Source organism: Callithrix jacchus, chromosome 2 (assembly GCF_049354715.1).
Source record: "Callithrix jacchus isolate 240 chromosome 2, calJac240_pri, whole genome shotgun sequence".
Taxonomy (NCBI): domain Eukaryota; kingdom Metazoa; phylum Chordata; class Mammalia; order Primates; family Cebidae; genus Callithrix; species Callithrix jacchus.
The window spans coordinates 161238685-161266548 of NC_133503.1; the positions used below are offsets into that span (position 1 = coordinate 161238685).

Here is a 27864-nt window from a genome sequence, read left to right on the forward strand (position 1 = left end):
AGACTTTTTATAGGCATTGATTCACATGATTATGAAGACAGAGAAGTTCCATAATCTGCCATCTGCAAGCTGGAGAACCTGAAAAGCTGGTAGCATAATTTAGTCCAAATTCAATGACCTGATAACCAAGAGGGGCCAAGCATATGTGATACATATAGTTGTGCATGTGTGTATACTTTTGTATTGAATCAAAAGATATGTGAATTGTAGACAGAAGTTGGAAGGCCATAGCATTATGGAATTGTCACTATAAAATATGAAAACTGGAAAAGATATAATAATTCTTTCCTGAAAAATCATTTTCCTTATGAACTTACACCCAAATTGTTTTCAAAAATCTGTCTCATAATTCATTTTTAATTGGAAATGTATATTAACACTACATATTAATTACGATGATGATGAAGTTGATAATAACTCACTTTTATTTATATTATACTCTTCAAGGGATGTCTGTTATTTAATTTAATTTTATTTATTTCTCAGCAATACTGCAAAATCAACTAGATAGGTAGCTGTAGTTCTGTTTGCACTGAGGGGCAGAGGGGCCAAGTGATTTGCCTCTAGTAACTCAGGGGTTACATGCATAAATGTGGTCATTTAACATTCAATGATGCGGTTTTTTTCTCAGGATTGTGTTGCTTCATGCCATACAACTGCAATTAGTTTGCCATTTTTATCTCTGTGGGTTTTTGTCATTTGTTTTGCACTTAAAACGCCATCTACAAAAAAAGTCCAAAATATTTGTAAAAAGGCAAGGAGTAAAATAGAGATAAGTTGGTGATTTAGGGATTTGTCAGTTCCCAGCTGTTTTCACCTAAGACTGAGGCTTTAACTGCTTCAACCTAGCAGCCAATCTGCTATGTAGGTATCTCTTTTATCCTCAAAACTATCATAGGACCTGGAATGTAATAGGTTACTCAGTAAGTATTGCTGAGTTGAAGTAAAAATTGCAAACTCTCAGAGCATATTAATAGAGGAATTCACTGCAAAATGAGATCAACTAGAAATTAAAAGTTAGATGGAGGGAAGAGACCACATAAGGTAGCTTTAGAGCAAGTTTCCAATACAGCCACATACAATAAACTAAGAAGTCTCCCTGACTTTTCTAGTGCCTGTAAAATTCATGGAAGGTAGGAATTATCTGACCTAGCTATTCCTCTAAAACACCCAAAGTATGATACCTGTTGATGGAAGATTTAAAAACTACTGATTTGATTAGTTCAATTGATTTATTTATATTTGTTAAATTGTATTTTTCTAGAAAATTGTCCATTTTAGTAAACTACTCTCTAAAGTTTTCCATGAAATTCACTTATGATTTGTTCAGTTTCTGTGTGTCTGTAGTTTTCCCTTTTTCATTCCTGTAATGGTTAATACTGAGTTTTGACATGATTTGACTGAAGGATACAAAGTATTAATCCTAGGTGTGTTTGTGAGGGTGTTGCCAAAGGAGATTAATATTTGAGTCAGTGTGCTGGGAAAGGCAGACCCACCCTCAATCTGGGTGGACACAAGCTAATCAGCTGCCAGCATGGCTAGAAAATAAGCAGGCAGAAAAAGGTGAAAAGAGAGACTTGCTTACCCTTCCAGCCTATATCATTCTCCTGTGCTGGGTGCTTCCTGCCTTTGAACATCAGACTCCAAGTTCTTCAGTTTTGAAACTTGAACTGGTTCTCCTTGCTCCTCAGCTTGCAGAGGGCCCATTGTGGGACCTTGGGATCATGCGAGTTAATACTTACTAAACTCTCCTTTATATATATATATATATATATATATATATATATATATATATATATTCCATTAATTCTGTCTCTCTCTATATATATATATTCCATTAATTCTGTCTCTCTCTCTATATATATATATATTCCATTAATTCTGTCTCTCTCTATATATATATATTCCATTAATTCTGTCCCTCTAGAGAACTCTGACGAATACAATTCCTAACAATGCTGATTTAGGAGTTGTTTTTAGTTTGTTGTTCTTACACTAATAAATATATTCTACTAATATGTTTAAAGAACTTTCTTTGGTTGATTTTCTTTATTCTAATATTTGGGTACTTTTTATTTCACTAAAATATCCCTATAATTTTCTTTATTCAGCTTTATTTGTATTTATTAAATGTTTCCTTTGTCCTTCAGTTTAAGAAGAGGCATTAAATTTTTATTTTTTTTCTTAACATATATTTTTGGAGGCTACAAATTACTCTGTAAGCAGTATTTTATTTGCATCCTATAAGTTTTGATATTATTGTTCCCTTGTAAATATCCATTTTGATTCATTGTTAAAGAATGAACTGCTTACAATTGTGTTTTGTGCTACATTGCTATGTCAGATTTCTTTTGATTAGCATTTTCCCTCTATATCTTTCTCTACCCCAACCCCACACAGTCTTTTATTATGTTTTAAGTAGGTCTCCTGTAAACATCATATAACTGGATTTTTAAAATTTTTGTCTTGAAACATTTTAAAATTTTAACTGAAAATTTAAAACTATACACACAGAATATTTTTCTGAATGATTAGAGAGAAAATTGGAGAGATTATGCCCCATGACCCTGGAATATTTATGTGTAATTCCTAGAACATTTACCTAAATAAAAGAATACAGTCATTAAAATTGGGAAATTTGCATAGACAGATGGCTACAATATAATCCACAGACACCATTAAAATTTCAGTAGTTTTTTTCAATAATGTTTCTATAGCAAAACTATCCAGTCCCCAGCTATATTTTATATTAACCTCTGCTTTTCTCCTTTAATCTGAAATAGTTCCTCAGACTCTCCTTGACATTCATGAACTTGACACTCTCTAAAATAACATAATTTTGTAAAATGTTCTAAAGCTTTTATTTGTCTGATATTCCCTCATGATTAAATGCAGGTTACATGTATTTATTGTGGGAATATCACAGAAGTGATGCTGTGTTCTCATTGTTCTACCAGATGGATGCAATTTCAATTTGGCTTACTACTAGTTGTGTTAACTTTGATCACTTGATAAAGGTGATGTCTTCTAAGTTTCTTCACTGTAAAGTTATTTTTCCCTTTGCTATTAACAAATCTTTAGACTAAATAAATACACCATTCCTTGTCAAATTTTCTGTCACTAGTTTTCCCATTCATTGATGTTTTTATGACTGAATTATTAGTAACATGGTTGCCAAATAATTATTGATGTCCATCTACATGTATTAATTGACTTTCTATTGTAACAAAAAGCTTTCTTTTGTCTCCATTTATTTATGCATTTGTTTATTTATATCTGTATGAACAAATAACTTTCTATTTAATCACCAGGTTATAATCTATTACTGTCATTATTTTGATGTGCAAATCATTCCAATGTTTGTCTAATGTGGGTCTCTTCAAGCCAATTTTGTCTACCTCATTTTCTGAACACTTCTTCACTTTCTGGTACAATAACATTTTCCATTTTCATCTTGCCCTTTGCCTGCCAAAGCATTGGATCCAGCCATTTATCCAAAGGCCCTAGTTCCTTATGGCTGAGAATGTATTTAGAAACGAAATCAGTGTGGACATTGGTATTGTGATTACTCAGGTCTCTCAGTGGACACAACTAGGGAATATATGTAAATACATATTTACATCTATGTGTGTTTTCCTCAACTATATATGTATATATTTTAAAAATATGCATTAATACCAGTGTCTCTGATTTCAGTGCAATACCATAGGATTATTTCCAGTTTTATTTTTTCCATATTTGTACAATACCACAGGATTATTTCCAGTTTTATTTCTTTCCATATTTGTAACCTCCTTCTCCTACAGTGAGAAATATGACTCCCATTGTGTTTGTCTGCTTGGGCTGCTGTAACAAGATACAAAATACCATATCCTGGGTTGCATAAACAACAGAAATTTATTTTCTCACAATTCTAGATGCTGATAAGTCTAAGATCAAGCTGACAGCATATTCAATTCCTGACGAGGTTTTTCTTCCTGGCTTCCAGAGAAAGAGAGAGGGAAAATGCTCTAGTGTCTCTTCTTATGACTGCAATAATCCCATCATGAGGGTGGGTTAATCTCAATACCTCATCTAATCCTAATTTCCTCCTAAAGTCCCTGTCTCCAAATACCATAGTATTGGAGGTTAGGACTCAGTACATGAATCTGAGGGAGATACAAACAATTAGTCCATGAGACCCATTATTCTTGACATGGTTTTTCATCAGATCAAGTCTCTTGTGTGAAAACAAATTCCAAGTGCTGCTACTGCAAAAACTTTTCCCCCTATGTAGACACTCAACACTCTTTTTAACTTACTCCGTCCCTGACAACCTTGTCAGACCATCACCATTGCTTCCACTATGCAGTTACCAACCTGACCCACCAGGTTTTCACCATTCCATGCCAGGCAGGCACTGTTGCCGTCATCTCTGTCACCTTATGCAGGCACTATTTCCCCTGCTCAGGCTCTGAGGCCCCACACCAGGCCATCTGCCCTGCCCCTCTTTGCAGATGCCCTGCACACTCTGTTTGGGCTCTAATACTAACCATTTCCCCCCATAAACACATGCATACACACATACATACATACATAGACACTGCATATGTCTCTCTTTTTTGAACTTAGCTGGTGGTTTTTGTTTTTTTTTAGACACCAGTATTAATTGACAATCTGGTGGCTTTAAGATTTAATTATTAAGAAAGAAGGAAATATTTTTTTTTAAAAAAAGTCCAATTTAAATACTTTGATGAAATTCAGTACTTTTATATTTATTGAAATTATTGATAAAATTGAACTTTCTGCCACTATTTTGTTTTGTTCTCTTATCATGTTTTTCTTGTTTGTTTGTTATTTCTTTTATTCCTTCTGTTGAATAGAATTTCCCTTATTCATTTTTATATTCTCTAATTTGGAAATTATAATTACCAATTTTAAATTGTTTCTCTTACAATTTTATAATGTATACTGACTTACAATGGTCAAAGTTAGTCCACATTGCTATTCTTCTTTTAATAAAGATTTGGAGATCTGCCTTCATTCACTTCTTCCTATGTGACACATTACACCTATCCACAATTTTAGTTTTACTTTCTTTTTACACTATCAAATTGGCCATTTTTATTATTATTCCTTGCTTTGTTCAATTAATGTGTGTTGAGATTGACCTAACTCTTTACCAGTTTCTTGGATGTTACATAGTTTGATAGCAAGTTTAGACTTGCAATTAGAGATTTATTTATATTCATTCTGGTTCAAACTTGTATTTGCTTAATCTGAGAAATTATATCTGACTATAGACATTGTGTTTTCACATACTGCTTCTCACCAATGTCTTTTTTATTTTCTTCAGGCACTTTTATTAGTTGAATGTTGGATCTTTAGTTCTATTCTTAATATATTTTAGCCATATTTTTGAATTTTTTTTCATTGTGCCGCATCTTTAGGAATTTTGTCAATTTACTAATTAGTTTTTTAACTTTGTCTAGTTTTTCAACTCTGGTAATTTCATTTATATAGTGTCTTTTTCTTTGCTTATAGCTTTAATTAATTCTTTTATATGTTTAATCTTTTAAATATACTTATTTTATCATATATCTAATATAAAATATATCATTGTGTATTTTATCAAAATAATAAAAAATTATTTCTTATCAAAATAATATAAAATTAATTTGTATTATATCAAAAAATAATTTCTTATCAAAATAATATAAAATTAATTTGTATTATATCAAAAAATAATACACAATATTCACAGTCACATTATTTACAACCTTTGAGAGAAAGTGTGATACTGATATGCACAGCAGATTATAGAAACATGGAAAAGTGGACTTTCACCCAACTTTTAGGAGACAAGGAAGTCTTACATGAGGTCCTTAGACTGAGTTGAAGTTAAAGAGCAACTGTGAAAAGAATTCCAGTCAGGTACACTGAATAAGCAGTCTGAGCAAAATCATAATGTGAGCTCCTAAAAACAGCTTCCAGTTGTCAGCTTATAAGTTTAGGGGCACAAAATAATCATATACAAGTCCATAAAGGGTAAGGTGGGTAACATATTCTTGAGGGCTTTATATGCTCTCTTAGGCACTCGGACAGTTTAGGCACTTAAACTGTCCAGTGGACACTTCTCCTTTCCACCTGAGAATTGAACATGTCCTTCTTCACTCCTACAAAGGCAGATCAGCTTAACTTATTTCCTTTTTTTATTTTAGACATTTGGCTTCTATATTTGGAAAAAGAATAGTTGTTACTGCCAAGATAAGAAGAAACAAAAGGTGGAAAAGAATGCTCTAGATGATAGGAAGTCTGCCTGTGACCCTCTCCTGCCTAACGGGAAGCAATATGGAAGAGGAATATAGTACAGAAATTCAGAAATAACTACTTCTTAATCCCACCTGTAACATACAAAGCTAAACCGAGACAATATTTAAGCCCTATTTGGCAAGGATCAACTCAAATAAATATTCATCCTACCGACTAATCAAATTTCTGGGTGGATCAAATATTCCAAGAGTAAGGGTCTTTTTAATCAGAAAAAAATAGCTTATTGTGTGACTATCCTACCAAAGCTGGCTAGGCTCAGAGTATGTGCAGTTCAATCTAGAAAGAGACTTGTGAAGCAAGCAGAGAAATTCAGCAAAGTGAGAATTTTACCTAGAAAAGAAATTTTGGGTGTGGCAATTAACACATGGGGCTAACTAGAAGCAAATAGACAACTAGTTTTTGAGAGTTGTACTGCCAAAAAGAACCACTATCCTGAGAGAAAGCAACTATTAGAAACAAAGCATTCATTGTCTCCCAGTAGTCTACAGACAATAACTAATCTGAGAAAGCAATTCTTCCCCTAAGGAGGGCATATTTTCTAATGCCCACTTTACATGTGGCCAAAGAAGATAAAAGAAACTTTCAGAGGTGTCACCTAAGAACCACAGAGAACAATGTAATAGGAAACTCCCTTCTAGAGGCAGAATCTGGGCCTAATTATGAAACGTTCTCCATCTTCGGGGTAAGTAGTGCCCACCCAACAAGTATTCAATAGGATTTCACAATGCTACTTGTGTATGTCCACCTGCTGTGTGTCTCCTATTCTTTTTGTTTCTAAACAGTAGAGTGAGTTTATTGTGGTTTTTCTATCTCTAGACACCATTATAGACACTGGGAGTTTCATAGAAGCACATAAGTGATAATTTTAGTGTTAAGGTATCTGGAGAAACAGGAGCTGCATCCTAGTCAGGAACCACTCAGCGATCCTGGGCTTTGAGCTAGGTGCAGTTATGAGATAAGATTTTTAAATTATCTTCTTTGAGAAGGGAGGGTTTTGTGTATGTATGGAGAACTGGAGGAAAGACTATGGTAGATATTAGTTCAGTCCACCAAATACTTCTAGTCTTTCAGAGGGTCACATTGTAAACTTGCACTTCCTCTTCCCACTTAAAGTTAGAGTAGCCATATGACTTGTCACTTAATAAATGACCAAAATTGGCAATGTCATTTCTAAGTAGACATTTTAGGATTCTGTATGTGATTTGCCGCATTCTCTTCCTCTGCCTCAATAATTGAGAAAGCATCTCTTGAGGTAGACAATTAACCTGAATTTCTGAATGACTGTAATGGACAGAGCCCCTATCTAATCCTCAGTGGACTCGTCACTTAAATAAGAAATAAATCATAAGTCCCTATGATCTGGGGTTGTTTTCTACAGCAATAAAGCATTGCATATCTACACTGATGCATTTGCTTTCTTTGCCACGTGGAATTATAATTACTTTTTCTATATATTTTTCTCTCAGAAGGCAATAAGCAGCTTAGGTATACAGACTGTTTTCTTGTTAATTTTGTTTATTTCATCAATGTAACTGTCAACATGTAAATATAGTACTATCATGCTTCTTACAATGTGCCATGAGCCCATTCTTCACATACCCAAGTGTAAAATATTATTTCCCCCATTTTATAAAGAGGAAACTGAGTCACCTAGTTTATATAACTTACCCATTGTTATACAGCTAGTAAATAGATAAAAAGGATTTAAACTCAATCTGGTGCCAAAGTTGATAGATGTTACCACCATCACATCTTTATGCCACATCTCTGCATGCCCAACAATAAGTTCCTGTTGAGTAAATGAATAAAATCTTGTGACTCTTTGGTACCTGCAGTACTTTAATAAATTTTCATCATCTAAGATAACCAATTTCCTTCTGACCTCTTTTGCCTTCCTAACAGTCTGAGTCACATGCTAAAATATTCAAAGATGTTCTTCATCACTGTTCAGATATTTCTGCACTCTTTTCTTTTTGCTGAACTTTCATAGCAAACTCCACCATGAGGGGAGGACCATATTTTCTGATAGATCTGCTACTATTCTAGAACTTTGAATGTTGTACATGTGTGTACCAGCAACTCCCTGGGCCCAGCCACACTCAGCCCACTCTAAACGATCATGTGTTTTGAACTGCTCTGAAGTGTCTCTGAAGTATACACCCAACCCTGCCTTCACTGCCCAATGAGTCATACCTATGTGTAATCCCCTTACCTACAGTGTAGGCACAACCTGTGACTTGCTTCCAACCAGTGAAATATGGCAAAAGTGAAAGGATGTCCTTCCTTGAGTAGGTTTTATTTGTGGCAAAGGTAATGAATGTCACTTTTTTTTTTTCTTTTAGGATGGAATTTTACTCTGTTGCCCAGGCTGGAATGCAGTGGCACAATCTCCACTCACTGCAACCTCCGCCTCCTGGGTCCCAGCAATTCTCCTGCCTCAGCCTCCTGAGTAGCTGGGATTACAGGTGTGTACCACCACACCTGGCTAACTTTTTGTGTTTTTAGTAGAGATGGGGTCTTACCAGGTCGGCCAGTCTGGTCTCAAACTCCTGACCTCAGGTAATCTGCCCTCCTCAGCCTTCCAAAGTGTGGGGATTACAGGCATGAGCCACTGCACCTGACAGATGTCACTTCTATAATTATGTTGCATTGTAGAAAACTCTGTCTTAGCAGGCAAGAGATTAAGAGATTCTCCTGGAGACGTTGAGAAACACAGTCTTGTGAATTGTCTGTGAAGACGGTCACATGACCACAGAACTGCAGGCAACCCCTAGCCTCTCAGGACCTTAAAAATGTGATAAACCTACCTTAAAAGCTACAGCTACATTTTTTTAAGTTGCTGGTAAACAGCAAGACCCTCAGTCACACAACCACAAAGAAAGGGATTCTGCCAGGAACTGGAATGAACTTGGAAGTGGGTTCTTCCCTACTGAAGCCTCCAGTTGAAAATTTAGCCTGGTGACATCTTGATAACAGCCTTGTGAGCCCCTGAGCAGAGGACCCACCGAACCCATGTCTGGACTCCTGACCCATGCTAACTGTACGCCAATAAACGGTGGTTGTTTTAAAGTACTAAGTTTATGGTAATTGTTACTCAGCAATAGAAAACTAATACACCTCCCTAGCACATTTACCACAGAATTTATTTCAAAGCCATTCCCATGTCTTCGGCTCTGAATATCTATCGAATTTTGCCCTCTGGATGGCCTTTCCTCCCCCTTTATGGTAAGTTGTCTATTCTTTGAATTTCTTCAAATTCTTTTCTTTCCATGAACAATTATTATTCTATTTTCTCTTCATTTGTGTTTGTTTCCGTGTTCCTGTCCTAGAGAACAAAATGTCTCTCCATTAGCAACTCTTACCCTTATGCCTTTATTCTTTTTTTTCCAGACTGCACTGCTTTAGGAGGTTTTTTCTAGAACATCTATCCTCTACTTGCAATACAATTTCTCTCTCTCCCCTGATGCAGTGTAAAAATACTGGCATGCCAAAATCCTAAGCTCAGTTCTACTGTCCTTTCAAGTTACTATCATATTTCCATCTTTACTTTTATTTTTACCATTCAATTTTTTCCAAATAAACTGTACTTGTGATGTTTAGCTTCCACCCTTAAACTATTGTTAATTCCTTGAAATCTGACTTCAGCCTTCATCACTCTGCTGAAACTGCCCTTTCAAAGGTCATTAAAGTACAGACAGACTGCCAACTCTAATGCTGTTTTGTGTTGTTTTGCTTCCGTTTTCATCTTTCTCAGCCTCTTGGTGGCATCATGGACTATTGACCAACAATTCCTTCTGGACACTAGCCATTCTGGTTCTTCTATTCACGTGATCGTTCCTTGTATTTCTCTTTATCTGATTCTAAAATCCTGTGTTAGGTGTTCCTTGTTTGTGCCCTCACAGCTCTGTGCATGTTTTCATCACCTTTTAAAAATCTCTCCTGTAAGTATCCATTTACTTATTTGTGTCCTCAGTAGACTTTGCTCTACTGAGGCAAGTGCTGGGATCTTTTTTTTTTTTTTCTTATCTGTAGCATTTGTCACAATACAGTTCACAGTGTAGCTACTTCATAACTGTTGGTGAGATGGAAAAATTTTCCCAAGCACTATCATTTGATCTCACAGGTCATAAGAGATTGATGTATATCTCCAGAAAGGAGATAATAACTGTTGAAGAAAACACAGTATATAATTAAGAAAGGAATAAATAATGAGCTCTTTTACCACACAATATAGTACAATATATCAATTGTAAAATCTATGTAAATATCAACATGTTAAATATAATGGGATTTTGTCTCACCATACAAGAAATAATTCAAGACAGATTTTAGACCCCAGCATTAAAGTTAAAACAATGACGATCAAAAACCAAAATGCTTTTAGAAAGAGACATAGAAGGATCTCTGTGTAACTTGAAGCTTAATCCACAAGTTTCTTAGACAAGTCACAAAAAGGAACAATCACTAAAAAAAAAAATCAATAAATTAAATTCATCATATTTTAAAATGACCAGTCTTCAAAATGTTATTGAAAATGTTTGCAAAACATTTATCTGTCAAAGGAGTTTTATCCAGTATAAATAGATAATGATTAGAACTCAGTAATAAATAAACAACTCAGAATAAGATCAAAGAATGGCCAACAAGCCTATAGAAAAAAATAACATAATTAGTTATCAGCAAAATGCAAATAAAAATCAAAATACCACTACACATTCAAAAGAAACAAATTACTGGTGTACCATATGTGAATTAATGAAAATATACTGATGGAAAGAAAAACCCATATACAAAAGGTTCTGGGTGCTTTTATTTATATGAAATTTTAGAACTGCAAAACTATAATGACAGGAAATAAGTGGTTGTGTAAGAGCACAGGAGTAAAGATTGACTGGAAAGTGATAGAGGAATATTCTGGCTGCTACAAATGTTTTGTGTCTAGAAACAGGTTTGGATTGATAGGTACTATATATATTAATTTGTCAAAACCTAGCAAATATATACTTATGATTGTTTATCTCATATATAAATCGCACATCAAGATAAACTAAGTATCAAAATCTAGTTAAGTACTCTAAACTATTTAGAGGGAGGTATATATTGACATCTTCAATTTACTTTGAAATGCATCCGAAATAAAATGGATTAAGAGTTGCAGAGAAGAATGGAGAGATGGATAAATATGTGATTTAGAAATTATGGTAAACTGTCAGCAACAGACTCTACATATTGAGTATGTATGTGCTCAATGTAAAATTCTTTTAAGTTTGCTATTAGGGAAAAAGACAGTGGGGTACTAAAGTACTGTATTGGCATAAACTCCTTTTCATTCTACATCCTTAAGAATTGTTTGAAAATTTTAACATAGTCAAATATCTGTATAAAAAAATTTTTAAAAGATAAGGCTTTGTCATACTTATGTAACTAATTTATCCATGAAATTAAATTAATAGTACTAAAAATTTTATTTGGAAAATAATATTTGACTAATATAATTGCTTCTATAACCTCCATCCTCATATATTGAATAACTCAAGTTGAACTTAGACTTATTCAATATATGAGGATGGAGGTTATAGTAACAACTAAGGGAAAAGTAGCATTTACAAGTTCTCAGCCATTTGAGTTTTTTTAAAAACTGTTTTGATCTTTTACTGAATTTCTTGAGCACTACTGAACTAATTCCTACTTAACTATTTCTAAAGTTTCACTTAAACTAAAGAACAAGTATATCCATCAGAGAGCCAGTAGTTTATTTGCCAGAATTTTTTCCATTCCCATCTGTCTCCACTCTTACCTGTTCCTTAACCCCTTCTCTATAGCCTATTTAATTTCATGCAGTTTTCTTTGTGTGAAAACTAAATTCCTATTTCCTTCTTTCTGATCTCCATTTAGTCTTGATTACAAACCTAACTAAATTATGGTCAGTATTACTTAGCTCCTTTCTCCACTCACTCACCTTCATAAGACCAGTCACACTTTTTCTTTTAGAAAACAGTTTTTATGCTGGCCCATTTCTCACTTTCATATGGATTTTTAAAAATTATCCTATATACTACCTATATTCCCAGAGTATGCAAATGTTCAGAGAGGAAACTCTGGAATTCCTAAAAATTGTTGGTAGTTTAGGGTTTAGTTAAGAGGTGCAGAGAAGGATGGAGAAATTGATAAACATGTGATTAAGAAAGATATACAAAACCCTCTAGAACAATATCCAAGAAAAGTTCGCAGTTAAGTTAAAGCTTTTTTTTTTTTTTTTTTTTGAGACAGTCTTACTCTGTCGCCCAGGCTGGAGTGCAGTGGCACAATCTCGGCTCATTGCAACCTCTGCTTCCTGGGTTCAAGCAATTTTCCTGCCTCAGCCTACCAAGTAGCTGGGATTACAGGTGTCCGCCACCTCAACCAGCTAATTTTTGTAATTTTAGTAGAGACAGGGTTTCACCATGTTGACTAGGCTGGTCTTGAACTCCTGACCTCAAGTGATCCCCCTGTCTCAGCCTCCCAAAGTGCTGAGATTACAGATGTGAGCCACCACAGCCAGCAAGTTAAAGTTTTTTTGTTCTACTCTTGTATAAAGAGATCAGTGCTTGGTCAAATTCAGCAATATTAAGCTTTAATTCCTTTCTGACTTGAAAGTCAGTTGTAGTTGAGAATATGATTATTTAACATCTTCAATATTCAGGAAACAGATCTAGATAAATAGAGGAATACTAACTCTTCCCATCTTTGCAAGCAAAGGCCCTTTCCTGAAACCACATTTTCTTAAAGAAGTTCTGAAAATAGTAAAGGTACCTAAACTAAAACAATATGAAATCTTTTCTTAGTTTAGCTGTGATAAGAAAACGTAGTAAATGTTAAATGTTAAATCTAAACAGAGCCTGAATAACCACCTACTGCAGCATTTCCTAAATATCTTTGTGTAGATCTCTCATTCAATAGGATTTTGTGCGGTGTGGTTCCCTGATTAAGTAAGATGGAAGGTGCTGGATTCAATCAAGTTCAAAGCTAGAATAACTAGAGTTGATTTTAGTGATCTCTAAGAGAATAACTAATTTTTCTGCTGCGATTTTAACATTTGCAAAGAAAGACACGATATGATTAACCTAAATTGTGTGACTACGAAGTAGCAAAACTAGTGCTACCGTATAGATCCTGATTCCAAGTCAAGAGCTATTTACACTACATCTCAATATATCTCATTAATTTAATTCTGTGGAATTAAAAATAATAAACATACAATATGCATATTTCTGCAAAGGTTTGCAGAATATATCCCTCCAGCAATCTGACATGTTTTTCTTTCTATAAGAGAAAAAAAATCAAATATTTATTTCTTAGAATATTCCAGAAATAACTTCCCAAAATGTAGGCATTGTCAGAAAAAAGCTAGTACAAATATTATTATTTTTCCTCACTCCCTGTTCTCTTTCTCAATCAAAAACCAAACAAAAAGCCCAAGTAATTCAGCTCATAAAGTCCCTACAAGTAGAAAAGATCTTTCTTTTAGCAAAAATAAAGATTTTAGAGGTAAGCCTTCAAAATAAACACCTACTTAAAGGCAACAGTTGATCTAATTTCTCCCATTTCATATTACATACAAACAAATCTGGTTATTTTCTTAAATAAGTGGTTAACAAAAGATCACTCTTTAGCAATGTCTCTGATAAAGATCTCAACAGGTAAATCCATACATAATATGGTCAATATCAAGCTGGCAGGAGTTATTCCTAAATAGCCCATGAGCTAAAAGCCAAACCAGTAACAGTAGAAAAAGGAAATAATGTAAAAGAGAGTAATTGCTATAAAAGGTTCTCTATTTCATGTCTTCCAATTGTAAAATGAGTATTATTTCTCAAATTATTTTACTTCAATGAGAAATTTTTATAATCTAGACCATCATCTAAACTCTTTGGCAAATAAATATCAACAAAAAGAATATTCTCCCAAAGATATCAATAAAATGAATTCTAGTTTATTCCAGTCTTCTTTTCTTATCTCTGAAAGGTGTGTTTCAAAATTTGCTCAATGTCTCAAACACCAACCATAAAAAATATGATTTCTTTTACAAAGTGTGTGCCCTCTAGCTAGAAGTGAATAGATCATGAGTAAAATGAAATCAGATTCATTCTGATCTTAAAAATCATTTAGTTGCAGTTACCATCATTTGATCAAAAACGGATGCTGTGTCATTACAAACCTCATTGAAAAAAATAGGAAAAACATTGTAGATACTTCTGTGATCATTCTTCCCTTTTTTAAAAAAATAATGGTCGAGTTCATGTTGACTCCTGTGATATAGTCCTCCAGGTACCTGACTAAAATTGGATTTTTGCTTAATCAACCAGGCTAATTAAGGCTTCTGTTCTGGTCTGTGAATGACAAGGCAGAGTATGGCTTCAATCAAATTGCCGGTTGACTCGTCCATGGGCCTAAATCATACCCAGTAATGTAATCAAACCAGTTTGGCTAAATTACACACCATATATCAGTAAATGGCTTTTCTGGGTCACTAACCTACACACAATCTGGCATTAAATTATAGCAGATAAAAAGAAATGTTATAATGTTTACAAGAAACTCACATGTATTACTTAAGGTCTTAACTAATAAGAAACTATTAGAAGAAATAAAGAGAGACATGAAAGCATAACAACATTGTGTCCATCCCAAATGTCATTAGCTGCAATCTTTAATCAGGCACTCATTCCAGTTACTGGGCGGTATCACCAACCTCCCAGAGGGAAGTCAGCCGCAGACCAAGAATGAGAAAATGAATTTGAAAAAAAAAAAAAAAAGAACCTGAATGGTAACTGAGCCCAGATGGGGAAAAGAAAGGTTAACTGTGGAACTGGTCTTATTTAAAGGCCACCAGTAAATTTAAGCCACAGAGAAACTTGCCCAAACAGGGAAAATACTATGTTTCCCCCCAAATAGTAAAAAGACAAATGAACATACTCAGTTGGACCCACCAGCTGAGACGTTTCCCAAATTTTATTATGGAACATAAGGTCCATGAGCTGGAGTACAGGCTAAATACTGCACTGGGGCAGTGTAGGAAAGAAGCAGCTGGTTCTTATTATTTGTGTTTATTTTTCTTACGGGTAAAAACGTGGGCGAAGTGCCATGGTGCACTACCGGGCAGACCTCCCAAAATGGCAAGGGCAGAGCACTGGCTTTCCTATCACTATCAGGGATGTGGTCAACGCAAGAATATTTTTCCAAAGAAACTCCAGCAAGAAGAGGACCTGTCACATGGCCATAGGCATGCACCTCTGAGGAAGAAGAAATAAATGAGGGACAGCTTTTGAAAAGTGCATTTAAAAATCTGATTAAATTATACTAAGAGAAACTAGATATAGATAAATATTAAACATTATTGACTTTAGAAACCTGTATTAACTGCTTAAGATTTTAAATGGCATGATGTTCAGCTAACAGTAGAGACACTACCGGAATCATGAGTTGGTAGAAGGGCAGCAGAGGAGTTAAAAACTCAAATCTCTCTCTTCTCCCTTAGATTTCCTCCAACTATCTCCCATTGCACACACCTAATTGGAAGTGGAAGTCAAGGCAGCCCTAGGGATGCCATGGCAGGCATCAGAGCAGAGTAGGAAAGGGCAGAGAATGGATTTGCAGGGGCAACCAAAGATTGGCCTTCATGCTCCCATAGTTTATTCTCAACACAGCAGTGAGAGTGAGTCTTGTTAAACCTAGGTAAAAGGTGTCAACCTCTCTTCTACTCAAGATCTCCTGTGGCTTCCCATCTCATTAAGAGGAAGACTAGACTCTTCACAAAATCTGCATGGCATCACCCCACCTTCTCTAACTTCTCCACCTCAACCACCTTCCCTATAGCCACCACCAGTCACCTTCTATTCCTCAAGAATTCCAGGCTCCCTGCTTGCCCATGCTGTTCTCTGGAAGCACTCTTTCTGCAGATTCAGAATAACTCATTTCCTTACCTCTAGCAGGTCTTTGCTCAAATGTCCCTTTTCAGTATGAGATACCATGACTGCCCTATTTAATATTTTAATCCCACCCACCCCCGAATATTAATTCTTTTTTCATTATGTTTTTCTGATAGCACTTACCACCATCAGCCCAACTGGTTTTACTTCTTTGTTGTGTGTTTTTCCTAACTAGAATATAAGCCCCCAGGTATATGCTGTCTATTTTGTTCTCAAAAGTACCCCAGAACACCTAGAATGATGTCAGGCAATAGTAGGCACTTAATATTTGTTGAGTAAATAAATGAAGGAAATAATGCATTAATGAATATTTTAAGATACTTAATCTTAACATACATTTTGATTGTTAAATATTACTCATTTATGGACAATAATCAACATTTCCCATAATACAACTTGGTAAAAATGAGTTTTTCAAAGTTTGATTAGATGCTTATTCTATGCAATGCAGGTGGAGAGACAAAAACCATTCCCATCACCCTTTCTTCACATTATTAAGCAGCACTAAAACTGAACAAATTGCTTTGGACAAGGGAAAATGATCTCTCTTTGATTTTTAGGAACAAACAAACTTTCTCCCTTTTTAATGTGAAGTTGTAGGTCACAATGAATGACATACTAATTATCAAATCCCACAAACACTCCTCAGTACTTATCTTTCTTGACTACTCTAGGTTATCTGACACTCTCGAGCACCCCTTTCTTTAAAACATTACTTAGAGATTTAATTTATTATGGCTGAACAAATATATGGGAGACTGGTTCTTCAGTAAAATTAAATTTATTTTGTTAAATGTATTACTATGATTGAAGTAATAAAACTTGCAATTGAAAAATAAGATGTAAAGTGCTATTGGTTGACTATATAAGGATTCATGCTTGTTGTGAAAAAAAATCGGAAAAATAAAGAAGAGAATTCAAATCACACCACTCAAGATAGGCAATTCAAAAACTTGATGTATATTTTGCATACATACAAACAAAACTTTTAGATAGAAATAAAACTCTCACAATATTTTTGTAAACTAATTTTTTTACTTTAAAATATGTTAGTTATATTTATTCTTATTGAATTATATACACACACATCTACATCATAATAACTATAGAATATCTCATTGTTAGAATGCACCAAATTTGTTTTACCCATGGATTATTATGCATTTAGATTGTTTCCATTTTTCCAGTTTAATGCATCTTGATTAACCTCCTTGAAGATATATTTTTATACAATTAGCCTATTATATATTCAAGAATAACCCTTAGAAGTACAATTGTTGGGTTTTAACATCTGTAAAAACTAACACTTTGCCTTCCTGCCTTCCTTCCTTCCTTCCTTCCTTCCTTCTTTCCTTCCTGCCTTCCTGCCTTCCCTCCCTCCTTCCTTCCTTCTTTCCTTCCTGCCTTCCTGCCTTCCCTCCCTCCTTCCTTCCTTCTTTCCTTCCTGCCTTCCTGCCTTCCCTCCCTCCTTCCTTCCTTCTTTCCTTCCTGCCTTCCTGCCTTCCCTCCCTCCTTCCTTCCTTCTTTCCTTCCTGCCTTCCTGCCTTCCCTCCCTCCTTCCTTCCTTCTTTCCTTCCTGCCTTCCTGCCTTCCCTCCCTCCTTCCTTCCTTCTTTCCTTCCTGCCTTCCTGCCTTCCCTCCCTCCTTCCTTCCTTCTTTCCTTCCTGCCTTCCTGCCTTCCCTCCCTCCTTCCTTCCTTCTTTCCTTCCTGCCTTCCTGCCTTCCCTCCCTCCTTCCTTGCTTTCTTATTTTACTTTTAGTTCTGGGATACATGTGCAGAATGTGCAGGTTTGTTACATGGGTATACATACGGCTTGGTGGTTAGCTGCACCTATCAACCCATCATCTAGGTATTAAGCCCCACATGCATTAGGTATTTGTCCTAATGCTCCCCCTCTCCTTGCCCGCTACCTCCCAACAGGCCTCAGTGTGTGATGTTCCCCTCCCTGTGTCCATGTGTTCTCATTCTTCAATTCCCACTATGAGTGAGAACATGTGGTTGGTTTTCTGTTCCTGTGTTAGTTTACTAAGAATGATGGTTTCCAGATTCATCCATGTGCCTGCAAAGGACATGAAGTCATTCTCTTTATGGCTGCATAGTATTCAATGGTGTATATGTGCCACATTTTCTTTATCCAGTCTATCATTGATGGGCATTTGGGTTGGTTGGTTCCAAGTATTTGCTATTGTAAATAGTGCTTCAATAAACATATGAGTGCATGTGTCTTTATAGTAAAACAATTTCTAATATTTTGGGTATATATCCAGTAATGGGATTGCTGGATCAAGTGGTATTTCTGGTTTTATATCCTTGAGTAATCACCACACTGTCTTCCACAATGATTGAACTAATTGACACTTCTACCCACAGGGTAAAAGTGTTTCTGTTTCTCTACAGCCTCACCAGCATCTATTGTTTACTGACTTTTTAATGATCACCATTCTAACTGGCATGAGATGATATCTCATTGTGGATTTGATTTGCATTTCTCTAATGACCAGTGGTCATTTTTCATGTTTGTTACTGCATGAATGTCTTCTTTTGAGAAGTGTCTGTTCATATCCTTCACCCACTTTTTGATGGGTTGTTTGGTTTTTTCTTATAAATTTGTCAAGTTCCTTGTAGATTCTGGATATTAGCCCTTTGTCAGAAGGGTAGATTGCAAAAGCTTTCTACCATTCTGTAGGTTGCTTGTTTAATCCAATGATAGTTTCTTTTGCTGTACAGAAGCTCTTTAATTTAATTAGATCCCATTTGTCTATTTTGGCTTTTGTTGCAATTGCTTTTGGTGTTTTAGTCTTGAAGTCTCTGCCCAGGCCTATGTCCTGAATGGTATTGTCTAGGTTTTTATTCATATATTGCTTTGTTTCATAGACGTCCTTTTGACTAAATCTCCAGAATAATAGTGGAGTAAATGGATGTGCTTGGCTTACTCCTAATACTAGAAAAAAAATCATTCTTGATGTCTGCTATTTTTAACCAGCTATTTCAAAAGAACTGCTAGTAAATATACTGAATATACAACTAACGAATTGAATATTTTCTCAAACGCAAATTGAAAATCATTGGCCTCCCCACTGAATTTAGCATACTATTAGGACTTGCTTCCTGCAATTTTTTAAATTCAGCTAATAATTAGGATTTAGGAGTTTTTACATCAAATTAAATTTCTATTTTTGAAAAAGCAAATAATCAGTCAGTGTTAGGTCTGCATTCACTGGGGACAAAAATGGCTGGGACCGAATATCTCTTTGCCCCTTTAGATAGGGTATGTGCATTCTAGTCAACCATAGTCCCCAAAATTCACATATTATATGCATATGTGCTTGAACTAAAACTATTGCACTGACATACATTTCCTGCCTGATTCATATAGACATTGGATTTTTAGTATTTAATCCAAAATATTAATTTTCAAAATTCCATAAAATTATTTCACAGACCCCACCATAACATACCACAGCCTCCAGCTCTTGGGTTCAAGCAAACATTCTGTCAGCCTCTAGAGTAGCCAGGACTATAGGAACATGCCACTGTGCCTTGTGTCCATGAATACTATTATATAAATGGACAGTAATTTCATTAACCAATTACCTATTTTTGTAAATTGAGGTTATTTTCTAGTCTTTCAATTTTAAACACATTCTTATGAATAACTAATTATTTACTTGGCAGAAAAATCTTAGTTGTAGAATTATTGGTATGCCTATTTTGAAAGCTGTAAGTAAGCATTGATGAGTAGCCTTCTAGAAAAGTTGTTGGTTTTACATGAGCACCAGCAGAGCCTGTATTTCATCAGCTTCCAAAAGTGAGTTATTATTATTTTTAAAAATTTGTCAACAATAGGTTTTTATTTTTCTATCAATTTATTTTAGTAATTTCTTTGGTTATATTTCTTACTAGTAAAATGTGTCACTCAGTACCTTTTTGTTGCAGGTAACAGAGAACCACTCTAGACTGCTAAAGCCAAAAAGGAGACAGATGTGTCTCCCGGAACCAAGGGCATAAGCACAGCAGAGCCTCAGGAAAGACTAGAACCAAGCCAGGCCTGTAAAGTCCATGGTAATTCTGAAAGTGCTCTTCACAGCCTGTCAGTTCTCAACATTTGTGTGAATCTGTTTTTCTGTCTCTCTGTGTCTCTCTCTCCCTCTCTGAGGTAGATTCCTCACTGCCCAGTCAGCATGGTGGCAGATAGTCTTTTCAATTTTCTGAGTTTTGATTATGGGATCATACTTGTAGTAAAACTAAATCTTAATTTGTAGATGGAGGACTTTAGTTGGTTTAACTTAAGACAGATGCCCATTCATCATTGTCCCACTTGACTCTATATTGTTTAAACATTGTTGCAAGGGCATAATGGAAGGAACTTTTAGAGGAGTTTGATGAAAAGTATAAAGACAACCAAAATAGTTATTAATATAGGAGACTGAATATGTTTCTGTGGGCTCATTGGTCATTTGAATTTCTACATGTTAGAATTACCAATGTATATTCTTTTCCCATTATACTATTGGTGTGTTCATCAATTTCATACTAATTTGAAAGTGCTTTTATTTATTATAGTTATTATCCCCTTTCCACCTATATTTCAAATTACCTACTGGTTGTGATATAATTTTTTATTTTGTGTATAGTAACTTTTCAGCCCCAAGGTTACAAAGTCATATAAATATATTAATTCTGAAGTAAGATTCCATTAGTTCTCCTCAGGTTCTGCTGAGTGTCCATGGGCAAGTTTAATTTCTCTACACTTTGGTTTCTACATTTTTGAAAATGAATCTAATGCCCTACTACTGTATAAGTTTCTTGTAGGGATTACATAGGTTTTTACATATAAAATGTAAATGCTTGACACAATGCTTGAAATAAAAAAACTGCTGAGTGAACAGTTGTCATTTTTTTGTTGTTATTGTTCTTATGCTTAAAAGGGCCATCTAATCTCAGTATTTTTTTTAAAAAAGTTTATTTAGATTGACTTTTTATCATTTCATTGCTTTATATTTACATTCAACTCTTAAATTTGTTTCCAATTATTTTTGTGTATGATAGAAGAGAGAGATTTTACCTCATTTTATATGATTATCCAAATGCCAATATTATTTATAGATTAATTATTAATTATTTTTATTCCATTAGTTTGAAATACCATTATTTTAAAATTATTATTTATTAAGTGTATGGGTCTGTCTTGGAAGGCATTTTATTATATTTTATTTTTTGGCATGTAATACTCTGTTTAAAAAAGTATATTGAACCATTACCTTCTGCAGATGATGTGATTCTATATGTAGGACATCATAGAGTCTCTGCCTAAAAGCTCCTTCACCTGAAACTTTAGCAATGTTTCAGGATACAAAATCAGTAGCATTCCTTTACAATAACAACATCCTAGCCAAGAGTCAAATCCGGAACACAACCTTGTTCACAATTGCTACAAAAAGAATAAAATGCCTAGTAATACAGCTAATTAGGGAGCTGAAAGACCTCTATAAAAAGAATTACAAAACGCTGCTCAAGAAATCAGAAATGACACAAACAAATGGAAAACACGCTTATGCATAGGAAGACTGAATATTATGAAAATGGCCCTGCAGTCCAAAGCAGTTTACAAATTCAATGCTATTCCTATCAAACTACCAATGACATTATTCACAGAACTAGAAAAAAAATATTTTAAAACTCTTGTGGAATCAAAAATGAGCTCAAATAGCTGAGGCAAGCCTAAGCAAAAAGAAGAAACCTAGAGGCATTACTTTACCCAACTTCAAACTATATTTCAGGGCTACAGTGACCAAAACAGGATGGTATTGATACAAATAGAAATCCTAGTAATAACATTGCACACCTGCAACCATATGATCTGTGACAAAGTTGACAAAAATAAGCAATGAGGAAAGGACTCCCTATTCAATAATGGTGCCAAGATAACTGGCTGGCCATATACAGATGATTAAAACTGGACCACTTCCTTACACCACATACAAAAATTAACTCAAGATGAATGTATTAGTTTGTTTACACACTGCTATAAAGAACTGCCCAAGACTGGAGGATTTATAAAGAGTACTCAAAATAGCATGGTACTGGTACCAAAACAGAGATATAGACCAGTGGAGCAGAACAGAGGCCTTGGAGGCAATGCCACACATCTACAACCATCTGATCTTTGACAAACCTCACAAAAACAAGCAATAGGGAAAGGATTCCCTGTTTAATAAATGGCATTGGGAAAACTGGCTAGATGTGTGCAGAAAGCAGAAACTGGACTGCTTCCTGACACCTTACACTAAAATTAACTCCAGATGGATTAAAGACTTAAACATAAGACCTAACACCATAAAAACCCTAGAAGAAAATCTAGGCAAAACCATTCAAGACATAGGCATAGGCAAGGACTTAATGACTAAAACACCAAAAGCATTGACAACAAAAGCCAAAATAGACAAATGGGATCTAATTAAACTCCAGAGCTTCTGTACAGCCAAAGAAACAATTATTAGAGTGAACTGGCCACCAAAAGAATGGGAAAAAAAAGTTTGCAATCTACCCATCTGACAAAGGTCTAATATCCAGAATCTATGAAGAACTAAAACAGATTTGCTAGAAAAAAAAAACAAAGAAACCCATCCAAAAGTGAGAGAAGGATATGAACAGACCCTTTTCGAAAGAAGACATATATGAGGTCAACAAACATATGAAAAATTGCTCATCAACACTGATTATTAGAGAAATGCAAATCAAAACCATTCATTGAGATACCACCTCATGCAAGTTAGAATGGCAATCATTAAAAATCTGGAGACAATAGATGCTGGAGAAGATGTGGAGAAATAGGAACAAGGAACAATTTTACACTGTTGGAGAGAGTGTAAATTAGTTCAACCATTGTGGAAGACAGTGTGGTGCTTCTTCAAGGACCTAGAATAGAAATTCCATTTGACCCAGCAATCCTATTACTGGGTATATACCCGAAGGATTATAAATTGTTCTATTATAAAGACACATGCACACATATGTTCATAGCAGCACTGTTTACAACAGCAAAGACCTGGTACCAAACCAAATGCCCATCAATGATAGCCTGGACAAGAAAAATGTGGCACATATACATTATGGAATACTATGCAGCCATAAGAAACAATGAGTTAGTGTTCTTTGTAGGGACAGGGGTGAATCTGGAAACCATGATTCTCAGCAAACTGACACAAGAACAGAAAATCACACACCACATGTTCTCACTCATAGGCAGGTGTCAAACAATGAGAACACATGGACACAGGGAAGGGAGCATCACACACTGGGGTTGGTTGAGGGGGTCAAGGGTGGGACAGTGAGGGAAGTGGGGAGTTTGGGGAGAAATAACATGGGGAGAAATGCCAGATGTAAGTGATGGGGATGGAGGCAGCAAACCACATTGTCATGTATTAACTATGCAACAATCCTGCATGATCTGCACATGTATCCCAGAACCTAAAGTAAAACAAAATAAAAGTAAAAAATAAACAAGATTTAATTGACTCACAGTTCAGCATGGCTGGGGAGGCCTCAGAAAACTTATAATCATGTCAAAAAGTGAAGGGGAAACAAGGCACTTTCTTCACAAGGTAGCAGAAAGGAGAATAAATGCAGGAAGAACTACCAAACACTAACAAAACCATCAGATCTCATGAGAATTCATTATCAAAAGAACAGCATGGATGAACCACCTCCATGATCCAATTATCTCCACCTGGTCTTTCTCTTGACACATGAGAATAATGGGGATTATAATTCAACATGAAATTTGGGTGGGGAAACAAAGCCTAGCCATATTATTCTGCCACTGGCTCCTTCCAAATTTCAAGTCTCTCACATTTCAAAACTATTCAAGGCTTCTCAACAGATCCTAATTCATTCTGGTACTAACCCAGAAGTCAAAGTGCAAAGTCTCATCTGAGACAAGGCAAGTCCCTTCTGCCAGGAGTGTGGAAAAAAAAGTTAATTACTTCCAAGATACAATGTAAGTGCAGGAATTGGGTAAATGTTTCCATTCCAAAGGACAGAAATTAACCAAAACAAAAGGGCTAACGGTCCCATACAAGTCCAAGATCCAGCTGGGAACTCATTAAATCTTAAAGTTCCAGAATGATCTTCTGTGATTTGAAGTCTCAAATCCAGGTTATGCTGACGCAAAAGGCAGGCTCTCACAGACTTGAGCAACTCCACCCCTGTGGCTTTACAGAGTGCAGTGCCCCTCCTGCCTGCTTTTATGAGCTAGAGTTGAGTGGCTGTTGCTTTTTCAGGTACATGGTGCAAGCTGTTAGTAGATCTATCCTGGCGTCTGGAGGACAATGTCTCTCTTTTCACAGATCCACTAGGCATTGCCCCATTGGGAACTCTGTGTAGGGGCTTCAATTCCACATTTCTCTTCTGCAGTGCCCTAGCAGACATTCCCCATGAGGGCTCCACCCCTGCAGCAAACTTCTGCCTGGCCATCCAGACATTTCTATGCATCCTCTGAAATCTATATGGAAGTTCCCAAATATCAATTCTTGGCTTCTGTGCACCTGCAGGACCAACACCACATGCAAACCACAAAGGCTTTGGTCTAGCACCTTCTGAAACAATGGCTTGAGCTGTCTGTTGGCCCCTTTTAGATATGGCTGCAATGTAGGACACCAAGTCTTGAAGCTGCACACAGCAGCAAGGCCTTTGCCCTCACCCATGAAACCATTTTTCCCTCCTATGCCTCTGGGCCTATGATGGGAGAGGCTGTTGTGATGACCTCTGTCATATACTGGAGACATTTTTCACATTGTCTTAGTGATTGACATTTCTGCAGCTGCCTTGAATTTCTCCTTAGAAAAATGGGCTTTTCTTTTCTGTTACATTGTTGGTGGCAAATTTTCCAAACTTCTATGCTCTGCTTCCCTTTTAAATAAAAGTTCTAATTCCAAACCATCTCTGTGAGAATGCATAAAACTAAATGCTTTTTTTTTTGAGATGGAGTCTTGCTATGTTGCCCAGGCTGGAGTGTAGTGGTGTAATCTTGGCTCACTGTAACCTCTGTCTCCTAGGTTCAAGCGATTCTCTTGCCTCAGCATCCCAAGTGGCTGTGACTACAGTCACCTGCCACCATGCCTGGCTAATGTTTTGTGTTTTTAGTAGAGATGGGTTTCATCATTTTGGCCAGGCTTGTCTCAAACCCCTGAACTTCTGATCTGCCCACCTCGGCCTCCCAAAGTGCTGGGATTACAAGAGTGAGCCACCACACCAAGCCCTAAATGCTTTTAAAAACACCTAAGTCACCTCTTGGATGTTTTGCAGCTTATAAATTTCTTCCACCAGATACCCTACATTATCTCTCTCAAATTCTAAGTTCCACAAATCTTTAGGGCAGGGGCAAAATGTTGCCAGTCTCTTTGCTAAGGCATAGCAAGAGTCACCTTTATTCTAGTTACCAACAAGTTTCTCATATCCATCTAAGATCACCTCAGGCTGGACTTCATTGTCCACATTACTGTCAGCATTTTGGTCAAAGCCATTCAAAAAGTCTCTAGGAATTTCCAAACATTCTCCCATATCCCTGCCTTCTTCTGAGCACTCCAAACTGTTCCAACCTCTCCTATTGTCCAGTTCCAAAGTCACTTCCATATTTTCAGTTATTGTTATAGCAGCACCCTACTACCTCAGTACCAATTTACTGTATTAGTCTGTTTTCACACTTTTGTAAAGAACTGCCTGAGACCGGGTAATTTATAGTGAAAACTTTAATTGACTCATAGTTCAGCATGGCTGGGAAGGCCTCAGGAAACTTACCATTGTGGCAGAAAGTGAAGAAGAATTAATGTAGGAAAAACTACTAAAAACTTATAAAACTATCAGATCTCATGATAACTCACTACCACAAGAACAGAATAGAGGAAACTGCCCTCATGATCCAATTCGCTGCACTAGGTCTTTCCCTTGACACATGGGGATTATGGAGATTATAAATCAAGATGAGATTCAGGTGGGGACACAAAGCCTAATCATATTAATGGATTAAAGACTTGAACATAAAACCTAAAGCTATAGAAAAAAAAGAAAGAAAGAAACTTTGATGATAACTGGACATAGGAACAGGCAAAGATTTCATACAAAGACGCCAAAAGCAACGGCAACAAAACAAACACTGACAAATGTCTAATTAAACTGAATAGCTTTTGCACAAAAAAAAGAAACTGGCCAGGCACGGTGGCTCACGCCTGTAATCCCAGCACTTTGGGAGGCCGAGGTGGGTGGATCACAAGGTCGAGATCGAGACCATCCTGGTCAACACGGTGAAACCCCGTCTCTACTAAAAATACAAAAAATTAGCTGGGCACGGTGGCACATGCCTGTAATCCCAGCTACTCAGGAGGCTGAGGCAGGAGAATTGCCTGAACCCAGGAGGCGGAGGTTGCGCTGAGCCGAGATCGAGCCATTGCACTCCAGCGTGGGTAACAAGAGCAAAACTCCGTCTAAAAAAAAAAAAAAGAAGAAACCATCAACAGAGTGAATAGACAACCTACATAATAAGATAAAATTTTTGCAAACTATGCATCTGACAAAGGCCTAATATCCAGAATCTGTAAGAAACTTAAGCAAATCAAAAAGCACAAAACAACCCCACTAAAAAAGTGGGTGAAGAACATGAACAGACACTTCCCAAAAGAAGACATATTAAAAAATGTCTTTTATGTTCAAAAAGCATATTAAAAAACTTTCAAATCACTAATTATTAGACAAATGCAAATCAAAACCGTAATGAGATGCTATCTCACACCAGTCAAAATGTCTATTTTTAAAAAGTCAAAAATAACAGATGCTGGCAAGGTTGTGGGGAAAAGAGAATGCTTATACATTGCTGTTGGGAGTGCACAATAGTACAACAATTGTGAAAAACAGTGTGGCATTTCTTTGAAGAACTAAAAACAGAATTGCCATACAACCCAGCAATCCTATTATTGGGTACATACCCAAAGGAATATAAATTGTTCTACCATAAAGACACATGCACACATGTTCACTGTAGGACTATTCACAATAGCAAAGACATGGAATCAACCTAAATGCCTGTCAATAATAGACTAGAATAAGATAATGTGGCACATAAACACCATGAAATACAAGGCAGACCAAAAAACAGACCAAAAGAACCCGACAAAGTCATGTCCTTTTTAGGAACATGGATGAAGCTGGGGGCCATTTTCCTAAGCAAGCTAATGCAGGAACAGAGAAACAAATACTACATATTCTCACTTATAAGTTGGAGCCAAACAATGAGAACACATGAACACAAAGAGGGGAACAAGAGACACTGGAGTCCACTTGAGGGTGGAGGGTGAAAGGAGGAAGAGGATCAGAAAAAGTACCTGTCAGGCACTATGATGAAATAAACTGCACACCAAATTCCCATAATGTAAGTTTATCTATTTAACAAACCTGCACATGTACCCATGAACCTTAAATTGAAGTTAATAGAAAAAATAATAAAATAAGCTAATAATTTTTAAAAGCTAATTAATGGTCTTGCTTTAGAATATGACTGCACTATTTTTAATACATGTGATCACCTTTATC

General features: G+C 35.9%; 1 long non-coding RNA gene across 1 annotated transcript in view; it reads left to right on the plus strand.

Moving 5' to 3' along the window:
* The window catches only part of LOC144581611 (uncharacterized), a 192050-nt gene that overhangs the window by 39001 nt on the left and 125185 nt on the right, over positions 1–27864 (plus strand). Inside the window, exon 2 of the long non-coding RNA XR_013532658.1 lies at positions 20218–20343. This is a non-coding gene — a long non-coding RNA (uncharacterized LOC144581611). The remainder of the gene's footprint in view (positions 1–20217; positions 20344–27864) is intronic.